The sequence below is a fragment of the Globicephala melas genome, chromosome 3, assembly GCF_963455315.2.
Source record: "Globicephala melas chromosome 3, mGloMel1.2, whole genome shotgun sequence".
NCBI lineage: Eukaryota > Metazoa > Chordata > Mammalia > Artiodactyla > Delphinidae > Globicephala > Globicephala melas.
Window position 1 is genome coordinate 150,531,630 of NC_083316.1, and position 19,384 is coordinate 150,551,013.

Below are 19,384 nucleotides of genomic sequence, written 5' to 3' on the forward strand. Positions count from 1 at the left end.
TCACAATATGGTAATGACCTTGAGGTATCACTAAAAAGCAGGAAGGTGTGAGTCTTCCTTTGGTGCCAGAGTGAAATGCGAGTTGGAGTTGGAGTTGGAAAAGAGGCCCACAACCAAGTGATAGAGAAGGAAATGTGAGGTCATTGCTGAAAAACCAGGTTGAAGTTAAGGGGAAGAGGTATGAGGAAATGGTCAACTGTTACAGTATTACAAAGATCATCAAGGAGCATATCCATGAATGTGGTTTGTATTGCAATCTGCTGAAAAAGAGACAAATATCCTGGCCTGGCCTTCATGGAGATTATATTTTATTGATTCTGATAATAGATTATTGTTGAAAAGGGCCTCCTACAAATTATAACCATGCAAAGGCAGCAAGATAATTTATTTTTCTTTATGTATGTGTTTCTCATTCCTACTCACTTCTCTCTTAGGGGAGGAGAAAATCACACACAAAAAAAATGTCAAGTCTCAGCTATTCCTTTTCAAAATAATTTTTTTCCAAATTCCAGTGGAGGCAATAGGTTAACTGTTAAGATTTGTAAGGCTCAAAAAGCTAGATTTTTACAAAGTGTAGCCAAATTTCATTCCATAAATAATAGCTTTGGAAAGAATATGTGGTGATGCAAAGTTGGAAAAAGCTGGCTTTTCTTCCGTGAATGGCTTCACTGTCTTGGGAGAAGAGGCAGAGAAGAAATCAAAGTAATTAAACATGGGGTGAGTTTTCCTGATAGGGGACTCTAGTGCTTTAAAATAGACTAGATAATCCTAGGGATAATCTGAGGGTAGAACAGACCAATGCCTCATTTCCAGTCTGGTACCCTGGAGAAAACAGTGTATTTCCTTTGAGGTCTTGAGAGGTTTTTCTTCTGCTTTGTTTTGGCTTTGGTTCATTTTGTAATCAACCTTATTAAGGTATCATTTACATACAATAAAATGCAGACATTTTTAGTCAAGGGTTCAGTGACTTTTAATTAATGTATACATTTGTTTAACTACCACCCCCATAAAGATAGATAACAATCCTAAAACCCTAGAAAGTTTCCTCCTAGGCTTTTGCAAAAGTATCCCCATCTCCCACCCCAAGGCAACCACGGATCTGTTTTTTATCTTTAGAGATGACTTTTGCCCAGTTTAGAATTTCATGTAAGTTGAATAATACAGTAGGTGCCCTTCTGATCTGGCTTCACTTGCTCAGCATATGGTTTTTGAGATTCATTCATGTTAGGATATTTTAAACCAGGACTTTAGCCTGGGTGGCTGATGTTGTCTGAAGGCACCTATAGGTACATCTGAGTCTCTGGCATTGTCACTGTCTGTTCTTGGCTCAGTATTTTCAACTTTACTAAGAAGCACAAGGTTGAAGTAAGAAAGATCATTGTCAGTATAATGGAGGTGAAGTGGGTTCTGTTAAATAATATTCTCAGCAAAAATTGACCTGCTTGGAATCATTGTGTTGATAATCGACAAGGATTCTCTTCCTCTAAAAGCCTTGATACTATAAAACTTCTAAAGGACGCTGTCCTAGGACCCTTCTTTTAGTTTTCATTTTTTGGGAAACATTTCTGGAAAATTCAAATGCTCGCAACCTGAAAGAAGCAATTATTCACCTGAAGGCTAACTCTGCTAAAGTTGAGTTGTCCGACCTTTACATGCTGATAGAACCCAAATAGCCTTGCAAAACAGTGCTCTCTTATTGGATATAAGCATATAGATTGTTTAAGGTGGACGTGTATATGCAATAAAGTGAAGAAACAAAGAATCTTTGAGTTTCCCTTGCTGGTTTTTTTTATTTTTTCATTTAAGTTTCTATAGCCTATGCTAATAGTTCAGGGAAACCTCAGTTTAGTTTTAGCTCCACTCTACATAAATGTTGAAGTACTCCATACCCACCTTTTTTCTACCTTCCTTCTTTTCTTCCATTTTTCCTTTCTAACTTCTTATAATCCATTATACTTAATCCTGCATTTGCTGAGGTGGCAATTAGTGTAGGAAAATTGAAAGCACTGTGAAATTTTGCTGTTCAGAACGCATGTTGACCAACTTCTATATTGAGAAAAGGTCTGAATTTACCCAGAGTAACCCTTTCTCAGCGTCTTTGAATAAAGGCCATAGAAAGTGGGCTATATATAATATCCTGACAGGTATGTAGAACTCATAGCAATTGCCCTAAAGAGCTAACCTAGCGTAGATGCATATGAATGCATTTAATGATTGTTTTATTGGCAGCAGTGCCAACATACACAGTCTGTTTTGTTTTATATCATTCTCATTACCTGCTCTTTACCACTGTATAATGGTAATGGTGTGGTTTCTATGGCTTGTGAATTTCACGGCCAAATAATATGTAATTTATTGCACACTTCAGTGTAGACGATGGAGACTCCATAACTTTTCATGTGCTCTTTGCCCCTTTGGAATGTATTACACTGAGATCAGGCAATGTTTAAATTTATTTGAAATGTGCATGATAGCTAAACATCAATTAGGACTGATGGGCAATATTTCTTCTTCCAGCAAGATAACAGTTTTTAAAGACTAAGCCATTGAACGTGGAGTTACTGAACATGGGACTCAGTTCACTGGGATCCTTCTTAGAAAAATAAAGGACAACTTGAATTGGATTTGTGTGGCTTATTCAAGTAGTAACTAATCAGCTACATCTTGGTGAACTTAATTTGTCACAATCGTTTGGTATTTTATTAACTCTCTTCCCCTTCTTCCCCCGACTCTCACGAGAACGGATCATGAGTATCTTAAAACATATTAAGTCATCTTCCATCCCTGTTAATCTAACTACAAACGCACACTTTCCTTATCCAATGTAACTTACTGTCTTTTAGAGTGGCTGGGGTTTTAATTCTCTACAAAATTTAAACCAGCAAAGAGAAACATTTTCAAGAGCCACCACATTTTAGCGCTTTAGAAAGAAAACTTTAGAATTAAGGGCAACTATATCATTTTATAGCTAAAGCACCTGAGGCCTAAAGTAGGAAGGTAACCATCAAGGTCAGGGAAGGGGTGGAAGATCAGGTTTCAAGCTGAGGAAGAGTCTACAGGGACTCAATCTGAGCAGGTCGGAAACTGAAAGGAAACCACAAATGTTCTGAGAAGGCTGGCATCTGGCCTCAAGTGTGGGATTCAGACAGGGAGTGGGCCTGGGGGAACTGCGCTTCTGCAGTAGGCAGAGAAGTCCACCTCCCCTCCGGAAAGTGCCACTGACATCAGGGAGTTGAGGGGAAAGAGCAATGAATTCCAGTCCACCTGAGAAAGCAGGCCAGACTGATTAACTCTGAATTTAGGCTTATTTCAGATACTTCTTGAGAAAGAACTTGCACAAGAGCAAGTCCCACGCAGCCTCTTTTAAATCCATGCCCAGTATTTTCTGGTAGACCTGCTTAAACCCTCCAAGTGACTCCAGTATTTTAATTTCACTCTGTATTTAATTCCGACAGTTCTATGACTGATTATTTAATGGGCAAATAAGTAGGGTCACAAAAGAGTGTGAATGTATTTTACAGGATGAGGATGGGTGGAGTGGAGCAGTCTGGAACAGGACACCAATAAAAAGGGATCTTGGTAAAGAAGAACGTCTATTAGAAATGGAGAGGAATTCACAAAGAAATTAGTGCCTGACACCACGCCCTTCTCTCTGCATGTTTAGAAGCTAGTTTCTAATTTTATTTTCATAGGAGATGTGCCTGTGATGAATTGTCTTTTACCTCCACACTATTTATCACATGGACATATTGTGAAGTTTGTGTGAGAGAAAGCAAGTATTAGAAATTGTTTTGCAAGGAGCTATAATCACTTCCTGGAACAATATAGGGTAGACGGAAAAGGAAAGGAAGGTGGAAACAAAGGAGAAAGACAGCTGATGATGCTGGAGTCTCTCGCTGGGATTTGTGGTATCTCTTTTTGAAACTAAGTACAGAAAGTCAGAACTTGACTGATTGTTTCTTGATCACGGTTTGTTTTCATTTTTGTTTTTCTCTTGCTCTCTCATCAGTTATTCCAGCCAGTGCCATGTCATTTTCAGTTTCAGTAAGCATGCCTACCTTGTTTCCATTTGCATTATTCATGCAAACGTTGATTGAACTGATGACCCCGAGTTATCACGAGAAACATTAGATACACCAGTGGATACATTTCTTAATTTTAGAAAAAAATTCCCGAGTGAAGGTTAAAATAACTCCTCTTCAATTTGTCATTTACAAAAACTTCTCCTAACATACAATACCTCATTGCCTAACAATGCCAGATAAATGAAGAATTCCTATGTATTCATGAATGCAGGCTAGTCTGTATATCTTTTGGCAGGTATGACCGTTACCGAGGGTAATGGCCTTGTTTGCTGGCCATGTCCTGTCTCCTAGAAAGTTGTACTTTCTGTTGTCTTTCAGTTGGTCCATTGGATATCAGAGGTGAATTTATAAAACTATACTTCCCTTTACACTTACTTTGTTTTGTTTTGTTTTGTTTTACTTGAAGTATAGTTGATTGACAATGTTGTGTTTCAGGTGTACAGCCAAGAGATTCAGATATATATATTTCTTTTTCAGATCTATTTCCTTTATAGGTTATTACAAGGTATTAAATATAGTTGCCTGTGCTATACAGCAGGACCTCATAGTTTATCTACCTTATACATAGTATACACTTACTTTGTGTGATCCACGCTGGTCAGACCACATAATTATTTTCACATCTGATATAATTTTTTCAGGTCCAACCTCAAATCTTTGATGAGAAGATATTTTAAAATAAGTTTAGCGTGTATGTGCTCTAAATCCAACAGTAGTTATTAGAGATATGATTTTGCACTAGGTATTCCTCTCTTTTTTTTCTTGGCCAACCAATTGAAAATTAGTTTTTATTTTCTGGTTGGTTTGCTAGATGTTTATGACTATAATAAAAGTCTTAAATTTTCTCTCATATCTTAAAGCACAATCTGAATTAGCAATGGATATTGTGCTATACATAGGGGCTGTGATATAAATATAGTTTCTAACTTCAAAAACATATAGCCTAGAAGGGAACACAGACACATATGCAGCAATTATGACAACTGCATTTGTTTACTAAGTGAAATAGTACTGAGATGGATAAAGTGCTAGCAAGCCTTGAACAGGCAAATCAGCTTCAAAAATAGATGCGCAGTTCTTTAAAAATCTTTTTAACATTTTTCTAGCTACATGTAGAATATAACTTAATATAAAAACGGTATGGGTTTGAGGATATGGGGAGGGGGAGGGTTAAGCTGTGACAAAGTGAGAGAGTGGCATGGACATATATACACTACCAAACATAAAATAGATAGCTAGTGGGAAGCAGCCGCTTAGCACAGGGAGATCAGCTTGGTGTTTTGTGACCACCTGGATGGGTGGGATAGGGAGGGTGGGAGGGAGACAAAAGAGGGAGGGGTTATGGGGATGTATGTATATGTATAGCTGATTCACTTTGTTATATAGCAGAAACTAACACAGCATTGTAAAGCAAATATATTCCAATAAGGTCGTTAAAAATAAATTAAGTAAAAGAAGACTGACTCATCCAATTAAAAAAAAAATTCTCTCATCCTGGATTCAAGAGAAGGGATGAAGTAAAAGGATGAGGAAGAACAAGAAGAGGAAATGTGAGCCTGGAGAGGGTAGGAGGAAGAGCAGAAGGCAAATAAGTGTATGTGCTTCCCTTGCCATCCCTGACTTTTTTTTTTTTTTTTTTTTTTGCGCTTCAGGAAAACCCAAAAGCCAGAGAAGAGCACGGAGGTGGTCACCACTGCATGTGAACAAAAAGGTGGAGAGAAGAGAATGGTGGTAATCTGCGCAGGCAACTGGAGGATGACCTGAGTGCATCTCGCCAGGGAACGGTCCCCGTTCCATAGAAGCCCTGAATATGCCAGGCTCTTATGTTTAGATGGGGGGCCGAAGGCATCTGTGGGGTCACCACATACATCACTCCTGGAGGTGTTGTTCACATTGTGTTCTTTGTAAAGAGTGTCCCTGGTGAGTTTCAACATCTCCCTCTGCAGGACCCAGCCTTGCCCTCCCAACCCGCCGAGGTCAGCAGGCAACATCCCCAGTTAATCACCAGGTGTGGTGAGATATCTGGAGTGGCCCTGGTACCCCCCGGTTCAGGCGTCCTGGGGAAAGGGTGAGGAGGACAGAGGCACCGGGGCTTCTTCTCACGCAAGCAGACAGCTCACCTGGCCCAGCGCTGCTGCATCCCTGTGGGCACGTGGTAGCCCTGGCATCCGGTAAGGGACACTGCAGGATCCACACCTGGCTGGGATTTCCCCAACCCCTGGGACCCCGCAGCCTCTGTGGAGCCCCACTGAAGGGCCTGGGTCACCTCATGGCACCATTTCTCAACCTGAGGTTCTATAGATTTTCCATAGATGTGTAAAAATTGAATACAACACACACACAAAATGAAGGCAATTCAAAGCAATGCTAATTTAGGATGAGTTAAAGGGCCAGGATTCCAAATTAATTATGACCTTAAAATTAGATAACAAATACATCTGGTTTTATTACCTGCTGAAAAGCAGTGTCTTCTACAAACTTTTCATGTTGGGATACAGCAAAGCTATAGAATTTATGATTCTATGACCACAGCATCAGGATATTTTTAAATTAAAAAGCACAGGCAAGTTTGGCTGGGGTGTTAAAGAAAGAAAAATGATTATTAGGGGAAAAGGGAACATTGCGGTTCTCTGCCCACTTCCACTGTGCTGGTCTCATGATGGGCCGTGTTGCGTGTGGGCTGGAGGGACAGGGTCACTACTCCCACCTGTGTCATCAGACCTCCCACTCACAGCGCCCAGGTGGGAGGGACCCACACTTTTCACCCTGGAGCCCCAGAGCCTCCCCTTTCCTCTGCATCACTTTCACTGTTCAGTGGACCAATCAGTTGAATGCCGCCCGGCCAAATGCCCAGGTTAAATCGCCCCTGTAGGACAGGTCTCTCTGCTACCAGAACACACTTGGCAAAGAGCAGCAAACAGGCCCCAGTGCCCTGGGGATGTGAGCCCTGGGGATGTCAGGGCCCAAAGTCACTTGCAGGGTCTGAGTAGCCCCCTGGGTCCCACACACCGACCCCAGGGAGCCCACCACCCCACTGACTCCAGTCCCTGCCTTTGTGTGGCAGGTTCTGGTCTGACACCTGTGAGGACTGTGACCTGGAGGCCTCAGCCTGAGACTCAGAGGGGATGGAGCTTGTGCAGCGTCTGGCAGCTTAAATGAGACACGAGGCCAAGGAAGGAGGGCTGCCTCTCTGCTCCCCCTCCGCTCCTGAGTCAGCTAGTGAGTGCCGGTTACTTCCTGTCGGAGCTGTACAGATTTAGCATAAATTTTAGATATAGGTCTTATTTTTAACAGTGAAAGGCTGTTACATCAAGCAAAATTGACCTCCTCCTCGGTTTTTTTTTTAAACATTTCTATGTAAGACAACACACAAGTATAGAAAAGCACCCTCCACAAAGGGAGGGCTCAGTGAATTACAGTGGGCGCTCCACTCTGGGGAGCAGTAGTTTTTCCCTCTGTGAAAGCCCAGATGCTTCTGAGAAGCTCCTCTCAGCTTCCTTACTCTGGCCCGACCTCCACAGCGGAAATCCCAAAGGGACTGGATTCTCCCAGCCCTCCAGCACCCTCCACTACTTTCTGATTGTGCTGCCACACTCATTTTGAGTTATTTGTGTGTAAATCACTGCACTTGGAATATACATGGAGTAACTGATTTCATTCTTATAACCAAATAAGTTAGCACTTATTCTTCTCCCCTTCTACAGGGGGTAGCCAGGGTGCTGGGGACGTCCTGTATATTGAACTGGGTGTTGGTAACAGATGTGTTTATATTTACAAGAAACCATAAAGCTCTACGCTTAAGATCTGTGCCCTGTACAATACACCAAGTAAACTTCAATTAGAAAGAGATGCCAAAGAAATTTCCCCACAAAAAAACTTCAGGGCCAGGTGGCTTCCTCTGATTTCTACCAAACATTTAAGACAGAAACGATGCCCGTCTCCTACACACTCTTCCAGAGAACAGATACAGAGGGAACACACCCACACTGCTTTCATCGGACCAGGAGAATACTGATGTCATACCCGCAGCAGATATTACAGGACAGGAGAAATTACAGGCTAAACACTTCTGAATGTCGATGTCAAAATCCAAAAGCAAATATTAGCAGTCTAAATCTAGAGGTTTTCAGAAAGGAAGGAAACTAGGATTTCGTGGCGGTATTTCCAGTGGTTGATGTGGACAGGATCACTGGGTGTTTGGGTGCTGCCTGGGAACGTGGAGAAAAGGGACAATGCCATCGGGTTAGTGGAATGAACATTTGGTGACAGAGATTAGGAGGGCCTGGGTCATCCTCAGAGACAGTCCTGGGATGGGGTCTCTAGGCTGTGGCTATGGAGGGGTCCCTCTAGAAGGGCATGGGCCTCTCTCCTGTGCCACTGCAGGGTCTAGGGATGGATGAGGAGTTTGTAGGGGCTGGATTTTGATGAGGAAGGATGAGCAGAGAAGGTGCGCCCTCAGAGCCAGTGCAGCCACGGCCCCTCCCCAGCCAGGCCGTAGCCCAGGCTACTCCGACAGTTGCTCACATCAATAGTCAGGCGACAGTGGGGCACGCCAGCTTCACCCACTAAACCACCAAGCACAGCCCAGCAGGCCACTGTCCTCATTAATCAGCACGACCTGTGCATCCAGGGCTGGTTGTTGAAGACCAAGGTAATTTGTTAGAGACGTGCCATGTGGGCAACTGGCTTGGAGAGACCAGGGCTCTGAGCCACGTGGAGACAAGCCGACCACTGGTCAGACCACCAGGAGGCTCACCCAGTGTGTGAAGACGCTGAGGGAGGAGGGACGTAGATGGGACCCCCTGATCCTTCAAGGGACCTTCTTTCAGGGATATTTAAGAGCTGTGGGGTCAGGGATCAACATGTAAGGGAGGCAGCGGGTCAGGCATGGGCCCTCCTGTTGGCTCAGACCCCTCCTGTCCTTGGAGCAACCATGGGGCAGGCAGGAGGATTGGGGGCATGGAGGGAGGGGAGCCCTGGGCTCAGGGGTCCAGAGCACCATCTAGAGGATTCAGGGGTTCAGGGATTTCTGTCCCAGGGAACCAACTACATTCCTGTCCCACATCCATCTGTCATCAGCTTTGCGACTCCGGGAAAGTCACTTACAATCTCAACATTTTCGTGCCATGTACCATAAAATATGGTTCACAGCACCTGCCATGAGTTCCCCACGGGGCTGATGTGGGGATCACAGGAGATGATGACAGATATTCTTCACAAGCTCTAAAGCATCACACCCATAACCTTCCGCACTCCCCTGCCCTGTGGCATCCAGGTCCCCTCTCTGGAGGCAGCACTACCACATTTCTTGCTTATTCTTCCAGACATTTAATATTTGCACACTTAGGTAGCACTTATGAAGTAACCATCATTTTTCATCAGGGTCTACCTGATTTGCTGTATTAAGCTTCATCATGTAATACTAAGTGGGCCCTCTTAACATTTCCATTATCACAGAACAAGGAACTGAGGACAGAGGGTCTGCATAACTTTCCCAGGTTCATGTGGCTTCTGGTATGATTTGAATCCAGACCATCAGGCACCAGCCCCCACTCTGTCGGTCACTGTGCTGTGCTCCCTTTCTGTATTATCTCACTAAATAAAGTCATGTCCCCGTGCAGTCAGTCTGCTGGCTATTTTAAGTGCACACCACATTGCAACACCCTCTTCTCAGCCCAGCTTCGATTCACATGACTCCCCTAGACTCCCCTAGGAGGCTGGTGAACAAAGAGAAGAGATGTGTGACCTGGGAATGAATTGACACCTCTGCATGGTCTTCTCCCAGCAACATATCAATAGTTCTCTCAGTTTCTGTCGTGTTTTCCTGGATCATGACTCGGGTACCAAGAAGAAAAGGAAGATTATAAAGGAATCAAACACAGGATGCACAAGAATATCATCTGCGATCAAGATAATCTGCTGGCCATCCGCAGCGGTGGTTCAGGCACATCAGAATCAGCATCTGGCCAAACAACAGGGTAGGGACACAAATAGCACCCCCACTAACCACTCCATTGAAGGTACTGTGGAAATAATACCAGCAAGTAGATTCAGGAGCAATGGCTGTAGTTTGTACAGCAGAGCCTGGATCTGGCTGAGGGAGGATTGGGCAGGGAAGGTGCCCACTCAGAGCCGGTGCAGCCACTGCCCGCTCTTAGGCAGGGCTTAGTCCAAGCTGCTCAGATGAGTGGTCAGTTTCTAGTCAGTGAGACCCTGGGGTCCTGTAAACTTCATCTGTTAAGCCACCAAAACACCAGCCCAGTAGACCCTGTTCCCAGCTAATGAATATTAACTGCTCATCATCCAGGTTTGATCAGTTGAAGATGATGCTAATTCTCTGTGCAACTGTCATGTGGGCAGTTGGTTTGGACTGTCCTGGGTTTTGAGTCAGGGAGTCAAGTAGACTACTGGTCATTCAGGGTGGTCACCTGACCACCAGGAAGTCTCACTGCAAATCAGCTGCTAGAATCAAGTGCTGAGGGGGAAGGGAGGGAAGATGCACACACATTTGGATACCCCGGTCCATCAGGGGGTCTGCATTTGGGGGAAAGACATTGTATTTGGGGTCAGGGATTGAAACGTAGAGCCAGGAGGTAGGTCCAGATTTGAGCCATTCTCTTGGGCCAGGCACCTCGTCCGAGTACCAGCTGTCTCCCTGCAGCATCCTTGGGGCAGGAGGATGTGGGAAAGGGAGTGAGGAGAGCTCTTGGTTTGTGTATCCAGGGCATGATCTCATGTCCATGTGTTCAGGAATCTCTATCCCTCCCCTGCCTCAGACCCATCACTCATCAGTGTTGTGACTCTGGGCAAGTTACTCAATCTGTCTAAATTTCAGTGCCCTGAACCATAAAATATGGGTCACAGCCCCTACTCTGCCCACCCCACAGTGCATCACAAGAAATAATATTCTTTCCATGAGCTCTAAAACTTCTTACTCATGTCATCAATGTGAAAAAGTAGGCTCTATCCTCCTGTTTGTAGCCTCCTAGGTGCCCTTTCTGGAGACGACCTACTTATTCTTCCAGGCATTTAATACTTGAACATTTATGTAGGTAGCACTTATGAAGTACCCATCATTTTTCTTCAGGCTTTGTATTTACTAATTTTTAGCCTCAGAACATAATACGAATAAGCAGGTCCTACTAATATTTCCATATCCCTGGCCAGGGAACTGAGAAACAGAAGGGCTAAGTAACTAACCTTCCTAGGTACACGTGGCGTTCAAATAGTCTATCTATCTATCTATCTATCTATCTATCTATCTATATCTGGATATGTCACATTTTGTTTATCCATTCACCTGTTGGACACTTAGTTGTTTCCTACTCTTGCTTTGCCTTATTTATTTTATGTTTTTACACACACTGCATGACATGCGGGCCTTAATTCCCTGACCAGGGATCAAACCCATGCCCCCTGCAGTGGAAGTGTGGAGTCTTAACCACTGGACCACCAGGGAAGTCCCCTGCTTTGCCTATTTTAGAATCAGATTATTTGTTTTTGTTTGTTTGTTATTTGCTATGGAGTTGTTTGAATTCCTTATAGATTTTGGATATTAACCTCTTATCATACATGTGGTTTGCAAATATTTTTTCCCATTCCTAGGTTGCCTTTTCATTGTGTTGATTGTTTCTTTTGCTCTCCAGGAGCTTTTTAGTTTGATGTAGTCCCATTGGTTGCTTTTTGTTTTTGTTGCTTGTGGTTTTGTTGCCATACCCAAAAAATCATCACCAAGACCAATGTTAAGGAGTTTCCTCTTTATGTTCTCTTCTAGGAGTTTTACAGTTTGAGGTCTTACATTTAAGTCTTTAATCCATTTCAAGTTAATTTTTACAAATGGTGTAAGATAGGGGTCCACTTTCTTTGTTTTGCATGTGGGTATCCAGTTTTGCCAACACCATTTACTGAAGAGACTATCTTTTCCCTGTTGAGTATTCTTGGATCCCTGTCAATTAGTTGCCTGTATGTGTGTGGATTTATTTCTCGGCTCTTGATTCTGTTGCATTGGTGTATGTGTCTGTTTTCATGCCAGTACCATACTATTTTGATTACTCTAGCTTTGTAGCATAATTTGAAATCAGGAAAAGTGTTGCCTCCAGCTTTGTTCTTCTTTCTCAGGATTGCTGTGGCTTTTGAAGTCTATTGCAGTTCCATACGAATTTTAGGATTGTTCTTTCTATTTATGTAAAAAATATCATGGGAATTTTGATAGGGATTGCACTGGATCTGTAGATTGTTTTAGGTTGTATGGACATATACTCTCTGAGTGAGATGTGCATGTAAATGATTTGCCTAAGACTTATTAAAGCAAAACAAAAAAAGTCAAACTGCTACATTAGAAAATACTAAACGTGTAGAGTATGGGCGGCTGGTGTGTGCTCGGGATGACCCAGCCCCCTCCAGGCCAGAGAAGTGGGTGGGAAGTAGCAATTACAACAGACAAGGATGACCCTCCCTGTTTACCCCTCCCTCTGGGCCCATTTTATTCCGGGCTGCATCGTTTAAACTCAAAACACACTTTTAATATAGGGCCCTTGTAGCCATCTTGTTGTGCTACTCTTCACAACCCATGAGCAGGGTCACAGGAAACTGTAAACAGGTCTGGCTTTCCATGTTACCACTCATACAAGCCAGTGCTTTTCCACACTTGATCTACAGATCACAGACACGTGAGGATTATGCAAAAGAACAAGAACAAAGCTTTATTATAAGTTTCACATCGAAACAGGGTCCACACGAGGCCCAGCCTGGGAGGAGGTGGACACTGATGGCCTCGCCCCAAAATTATTGGCTCAGGCCAACTTCCTCCTCTTAAACCCCAAGGTAATGAATCGCGACCTGGAGGAGAATGACTTGGTCGATAGCCCAGTGGTTTTTTGTCCAGCCAAGCCCTGGGCAGGTGATGAGGGGGCCCTAAGAGCAAGGCTGCACCTTGCTGTGCCCACTGCGGAGCTGAGGCTGATAGGAGTAGAGGCCGGAACCGACACACCCCTAAAGTCAGCCTTGGCTGGGCATGGGCTGCGCCCTCTGCTGGAAGTAGGGGGGCCCTGCCTGGGTGCGCCCCCAGGGATGTGAGTTAAGATGGGGGCAGTAGTGCCTCCAAACCTAGGCTGCTTCTTAGGGCTGGGTCCCATGGTCACCGTGGGGTGGCTCTGGTGAGGCGGGCCCCAGGAGTTCAGGCCCATGCTGCCCCCATTGCTGTGTGTGGTGCTCGGGGGCCCCCTCTTTCTTGCCGTAACTCTGAGAGCTGCAAACATGCAGCTCAGATCTGCGGGGCCGCCCAAAGCTGGGGGGCTTGGAGCAGACGCAAAGGCTGGAGCTTTCCGTTTCCTGGGGAAGAGCTGGGGAGAGCTGCCCAGGTCCCCGATGGCATAGGTCTCATCCCGCAGCGCACTGTTGATGCGCCGGAACGCTGCTTCCTTCTCCGAGTCTAGGTCTTCGGCGGTGACCCGGAAACCCGGCTCAGGGGCTGGGGGCAGCCTCAGAGGCTCACCTCGCCTGTGCGGCAGCAGAGGAATCCTGCGTTTTCCGGGCCTGGGACTGTCAGATGTGCAGGAGCCCTTCCTCCAGGGCCCTTTCTGCCCTCTTGCTGCCTCTGCATTTTTGTCAGGCTGGCTTTTCCTCTGGGAAACCACCGGAGCTGCAGAGGGCGATGGAGGGCCCTCCTCGCCCCCTGTCTTCGCAGACTTCTGGGGCAGCCCTTGCGGTATGGCGGGACCCCTCCTTCTTTCCACTGGCAGGAAACCTCGGGTGGAGCTATATGAGCTCGTGATGGCGTTTCTTTGGGGGCAGGAACTCATACAAGAGGTCTGCTGTTTCCTGGCGGATCTGTCCTCTGCCCACTTGGCGTGGAGGTCTCTCTGCAGAGGTCCAGGCCTGGGCACGAAGAAAGAGCCCCCCAGGGGCCTAAATGCAGATCGTGCGCCCCCGGTGTCATCGGGGCCGCTTCTGTGGTCTTCGTTCCTCCCTGTGACTGTGGGGACTTCCTCCTGCTCGGCCATCCCTTGCCCGCTCTCCTCCAGGGCCCTCAACACCGTCTTCTCTGTGCTGTAGTTGTAGTTCGGGACACAGCTGGGTGTCGTGGCCGGCACTGGCTGCCCCTGCGCCACACTGACAGTGACTGTGTCCACTGCGGACACTGAGCTGCGGGACGTCGTGGAGGTGCGAGCACCCATCTCTGCCTTCTTCCGATGGCCTCGCCTGAAGATGGAGATAAGGATCCCCATAAGGAGTGCAGCGTCTGCGGGATGGTAGAATGGGGTCTCAGAGACTCTGTGGCAAAGTGCAGATGCAGAGTCACTGGACATTTGTGGGCTGGCCTGCGAGTGGATAGCCGGCCATAGACAGCTGGGTGACCCGGGCCGGCCACGGGAAGTCGGTGGGCGCGGGGAGCGGGCTGGGGGCAGCCGAGCCCTCCTGGCAGGTGCTGGTCCCCCAGTGCCCGGTGTGAGGGTGAGGGGCAGGGCCTACCTAAGTAACTGCTCCTAGAGAACATGGGTGAGGTCGGTCCGTGGATAGAGAGCTGGGCTCCCGAGCACTCTCCTTCAGCTGCCAACTCGGCCAAAAGCGGAGTGCGCTCTCTTTGGCCTGTTGCCTTTTTATACTCTGAAACCTGTGAGCGAACAATGGGCGTGCGTTGGCGGGGCGCAAAAGTTTAGGGAGGGGTGGCGCATGCGCAGAGTACACGTCAGGCCCTGGGGCGCACAGGTGAGGATGCGCGCCCCTGGACCGTCTAGCGCTTCTGAATCTCCCCGGGGGTCTGAGGGCGGGAGGTGTTTGCCTTGAGGGTGATGAGCTTCTTGGCAGGGCAGCTGCCCCTTCTCTCCCGGCCGGCTCTAACTGTACAGAATGGGTCCCCGGCCACCAGAGCAGGAAAGCTGGAGAGCAGGGTACCTGGCTCAGCAGCCGCCGCCCAAGGTGGCAGCTTTGGCATCAGCGCCTGTGCGTCCGCCTGCCCTCCCACCTGGTAACATTGGAGGAGAGAGCCGCTAAGAACAGAAGTGCAAAAAAAAAAAAAAAAAAAAACCCAGAAGTGCCCAAGCCAACCAGATCCTGCTGGGGTGACAACTGAAGGGGGATAAATGACTGAACAAAAATTAAGTCTCAGAGACATGTGAAACAATATTGCAAGTTCTAACTTTGTGCCGTTGGAGGGTCTGAAGGAAAGGTGCAGAAGAAAATATATGAGGAAAAGAATAGTTGAAAACGTCACTGATTTCAAGACACAGACCTAAGCTCAGAAAGCCTCACCCTGACACACAACCTGATAAAAAAGCCAAGGTGAAGAATAATCTTGTATAACCGACCTGTTATACATCACAGAATGTCAACTTGAAGGACTGTGATTTCTCATCAGAAAACAGAGACCAGAAAAGAATGGAATAACATCTTTAAAGTATTAAAGGAAAAGACCAACTAGGATATGATATCCTTAAAGCAAGGATATCCTTAAAGACTGAAAGTCAAACAAAACCCAAAATGAAGTCTGATGGAGATGAGAGAAAATTAAGAGAATTCATCACCAGACAATTTGCTGTAACAATATTACATGAAAGGAACTTCTTTAGGCTGAAGTGAAATGACACAAGAAAGAAGTAAGCTTGCAACTTCAGGAACAAAGGAAGGGCAACAAAAATGGCAAGTATCTGGAAAAATTATCCTCTTACATTATTTTGTATATGTATGACTTTTTTTTTTTTTGGCCACGCCTGCGTGACCTGCGGGATCTTAGTTCCCCTACCAGGGACTGAACCCGGGGCCCCAGCAGTGAAAGTGCTGAGTCCTAACCACTGGACCACCAGGGAATTCCCTGTATATGTATGAAAAAAGGATACCACAGTCTCAGAGGGTGGCGTTGACGTCATATAAATGTGACACATATGACAGCTATAACAAAGAGTGGAAGGTAAAAGAATCTATATGGATGTAAGCCTGCTGAATTTTATTTAATTGGTAAAATATTAACTCTAGACTGTGAAACAATATGTATACATAGTGTTATTCCAAGAACAATTAAAAAATGACAAACTCAAGAAAATTGGATAACCTCAATAGTCCTATATTTAGGAATTGTGGACAAGATAGCTAAAACATTCACATATGTGTTTTGTGAAAAGTTTTTCTCTTGGTTAATTGCCTAGGAGTGGGTTTTTGGGTCATATGGTAAGTATGGCCCTCTCAGCCACCCCTGGTCACCACTTCAGGTGTCACCCCAGCAGGATCTGGATGGTGTGGGCACTTTCGTTCTTAGCGGCTCTCCCCTCCAGTGCCGCCAGAGGAAAGGGCAGGAGGACGCAGAGGCGCTGCTGCCAAAGCTGCCGCCTCTTGTGGGAGGTGCACAGCCAGCGACCTTGCCCCACTCTGCTGGGCGGGGATCCCGTCCAGTACAGTTAGTTACCCCGACAGCACTGGGGCACGGCCAGGGGAGAAGGGCCAGCTGTCCTGCCAAGAAGCTCATCACCCTCAAGGCAAACACCTCCCGCCCTCAGACCCCCGGGGAGATTCAGAAGCGCTAGACGGTCCAGGGGCGCGCATCCTCACCTGTGCGCCCCAGGGCCTGACGTGTACTCTGCGCATGCGCCACCCCTCCCTAAACTTTTGCGCCCCGCCAACGCACGCCCATTGTTCGCTCACAGGTTTCAGAGTATAAAAAGGCAACAGGCCAAAGAGAGCGCACTCCGCTTTTGGCCGAGTTGGCAGCTGAAGGAGAGTGCTCGGGAGCCCAGCTCTCTATCCACGGACCGACCTCACCCATGTTCTCTAGGAGCAGTTACTTAGGTAGGCCCTGCCCCTCACCCTCACACCGGGCACTGGGGGACCAGCACCTGCCAGGAGGGCTCGGCTGCCCCCAGCCCGCTCCCCGCGCCCACCGACTTCCCGTGGCCGGCCCGGGTCACCCAGCTGTCTATGGCCGGCTATCCACTCGCAGGCCAGCCCACAAATGTCCAGTGACTCTGCATCTGCACTTTGCCACAGAGTCTCTGAGACCCCATTCTACCATCCCGCAGACGCTGCACTCCTTATGGGGATCCTTATCTCCATCTTCAGGCGAGGCCATCGGAAGAAGGCAGAGATGGGTGCTCGCACCTCCACGACGTCCCGCAGCTCAGTGTCCGCAGTGGACACAGTCACTGTCAGTGTGGCGCAGGGGCAGCCAGTGCCGGCCACGACACCCAGCTGTGTCCCGAACTACAACTACAGCACAGAGAAGACGGTGTTGAGGGCCCTGGAGGAGAGCGGGCAAGGGATGGCCGAGCAGGAGGAAGTCCCCACAGTCACAGGGAGGAACGAAGACCACAGAAGCGGCCCCGATGACACCGGGGGCGCACGATCTGCATTTAGGCCCCTGGGGGGCTCTTTCTTCGTGCCCAGGCCTGGACCTCTGCAGAGAGACCTCCACGCCAAGTGGGCAGAGGACAGATCCGCCAGGAAACAGCAGACCTCTTGTATGAGTTCCTGCCCCCAAAGAAACGCCATCACGAGCTCATATAGCTCCACCCGAGGTTTCCTGCCAGTGGAAAGAAGGAGGGGTCCCGCCATACCGCAAGGGCTGCCCCAGAAGTCTGCGAAGACAGGGGGCGAGGAGGGCCCTCCATCGCCCTCTGCAGCTCCGGTGGTTTCCCAGAGGAAAAGCCAGCCTGACAAAAATGCAGAGGCAGCAAGAGGGCAGAAAGGGCCCTGGAGGAAGGGCTCCTGCACATCTGACAGTCCCAGGCCCGGAAAACGCAGGATTCCTCTGCTGCCGCACAGGCGAGGTGAGCCTCTGAGGCTGCCCCCAGCCCCTGAGCCGGGTTTCCGGGTCACCGCCGAAGACCTAGACTCGGAGAAGGAAGCAGCGTTCCGGCGCATCAACAGTGCGCTGCGGGATGAGACCTATGCCATCGGGGACCTGGGCAGCTCTCCCCAGCTCTTCCCCAGGAAACGGAAAGCTCCAGCCTTTGCGTCTGCTCCAAGCCCCCCAGCTTTGGGCGGCCCCGCAGATCTGAGCTGCATGTTTGCAGCTCTCAGAGTTACGGCAAGAAAGAGGGGGCCCCCGAGCACCACACACAGCAATGGGGGCAGCATGGGCCTGAACTCCTGGGGCCCGCCTCACCAGAGCCACCCCACGGTGACCATGGGACCCAGCCCTAAGAAGCAGCCTAGGTTTGGAGGCACTACTGCCCCCATCTTAACTCACATCCCTGGGGGCGCACCCAGGCAGGGCCCCCCTACTTCCAGCAGAGGGCGCAGCCCATGCCCAGCCAAGGCTGACTTTAGGGGTGTGTCGGTTCCGGCCTCTACTCCTATCAGCCTCAGCTCCGCAGTGGGCACAGCAAGGTGCAGCCTTGCTCTTAGGGCCCCCTCATCACCTGCCCAGGGCTTGGCTGGACAAAAAACCACTGGGCTATCGACCAAGTCATTCTCCTCCAGGTCGCGATTCATTACCTTGGGGTTTAAGAGGAGGAAGTTGGCCTGAGCCAATAATTTTGGGGCGAGGCCATCAGTGTCCACCTCCTCCCAGGCTGGGCCTCGTGTGGACCCTGTTTCGATGTGAAACTTATAATAAAGCTTTGTTCTTGTTCTTTTGCATAATCCTCACGTGTCTGTGATCTGTAGATCAAGTGTGGAAAAGCACTGGCTTGTATGAGTGGTAACATGGAAAGCCAGACCTGTTTACAGTTTCCTGTGACCCTGCTCATGGGTTGTGAAGAGTAGCACAACAAGATGGCTACAAGGGCCCTATATTAAAAGTGTGTTTTGAGTTTAAACGATGCAGCCCGGAATAAAATGGGCCCAGAGGGAGGGGTAAACAGGGAGGGTCATCCTTGTCTGTTGTAATTGCTACTTCCCACCCACTTCTCTGGCCTGGAGGGGGCTGGGTCATCCCGAGCACACACCAGCCGCCCATACTCTACACGTTTAGTATTTTCTAATGTAGCAGTTTGACTTTTTTTGTTTTGCTTTAATAAGTCTTAGGCAAATCATTTACATGCACATCTCACTCAGAGAGTATATGTCCATACAACCTAAAACAATCTACAGATCCAGTGCAATCCCTATCAAAATTCCCATGATATTTTTTACATAAATAGAAAGAACAATCCTAAAATTCGTATGGAACTGCAATAGACTTCAAAAGCCACAGCAATCCTGAGAAAGAAGAACAAAGCTGGAGGCAACACTTTTCCTGATTTCAAATTATGCTACAAAGCTAGAGTAATCAAAATAGTATGGTACTGGCATGAAAACAGACACATACACCAATGCAACAGAATCAAGAGCCGAGAAATAAATCCACACACATACAGGCAACTAATTGA

The 19,384-nt window shown here is 47.4% G+C and overlaps 1 protein-coding gene across 39 annotated transcripts in view; it reads left to right on the forward strand.

The window, feature by feature from the left end:
* The window catches only part of LOC132597126 (metabotropic glutamate receptor 7-like), a 303,251-nt gene that overhangs the window by 139,415 nt on the left and 144,452 nt on the right, over window positions 1–19,384 (forward strand). For 8 of the 39 annotated variants that reach the window (XM_070045272.1, XM_060296647.2, XM_070045263.1 and 5 more), the window contains one exon: window positions 5,738–9,696. The exons of 30 other annotated variants lie outside the window; for them this stretch is intronic. The gene's annotated coding sequence lies outside the window, so the exon portion shown is untranslated. Of the gene's footprint in view, window positions 1–5,737; window positions 9,697–19,384 lie in introns of those variants that run through there. One more of the 39 variants, XM_070045232.1, reaches the window with a different exon arrangement.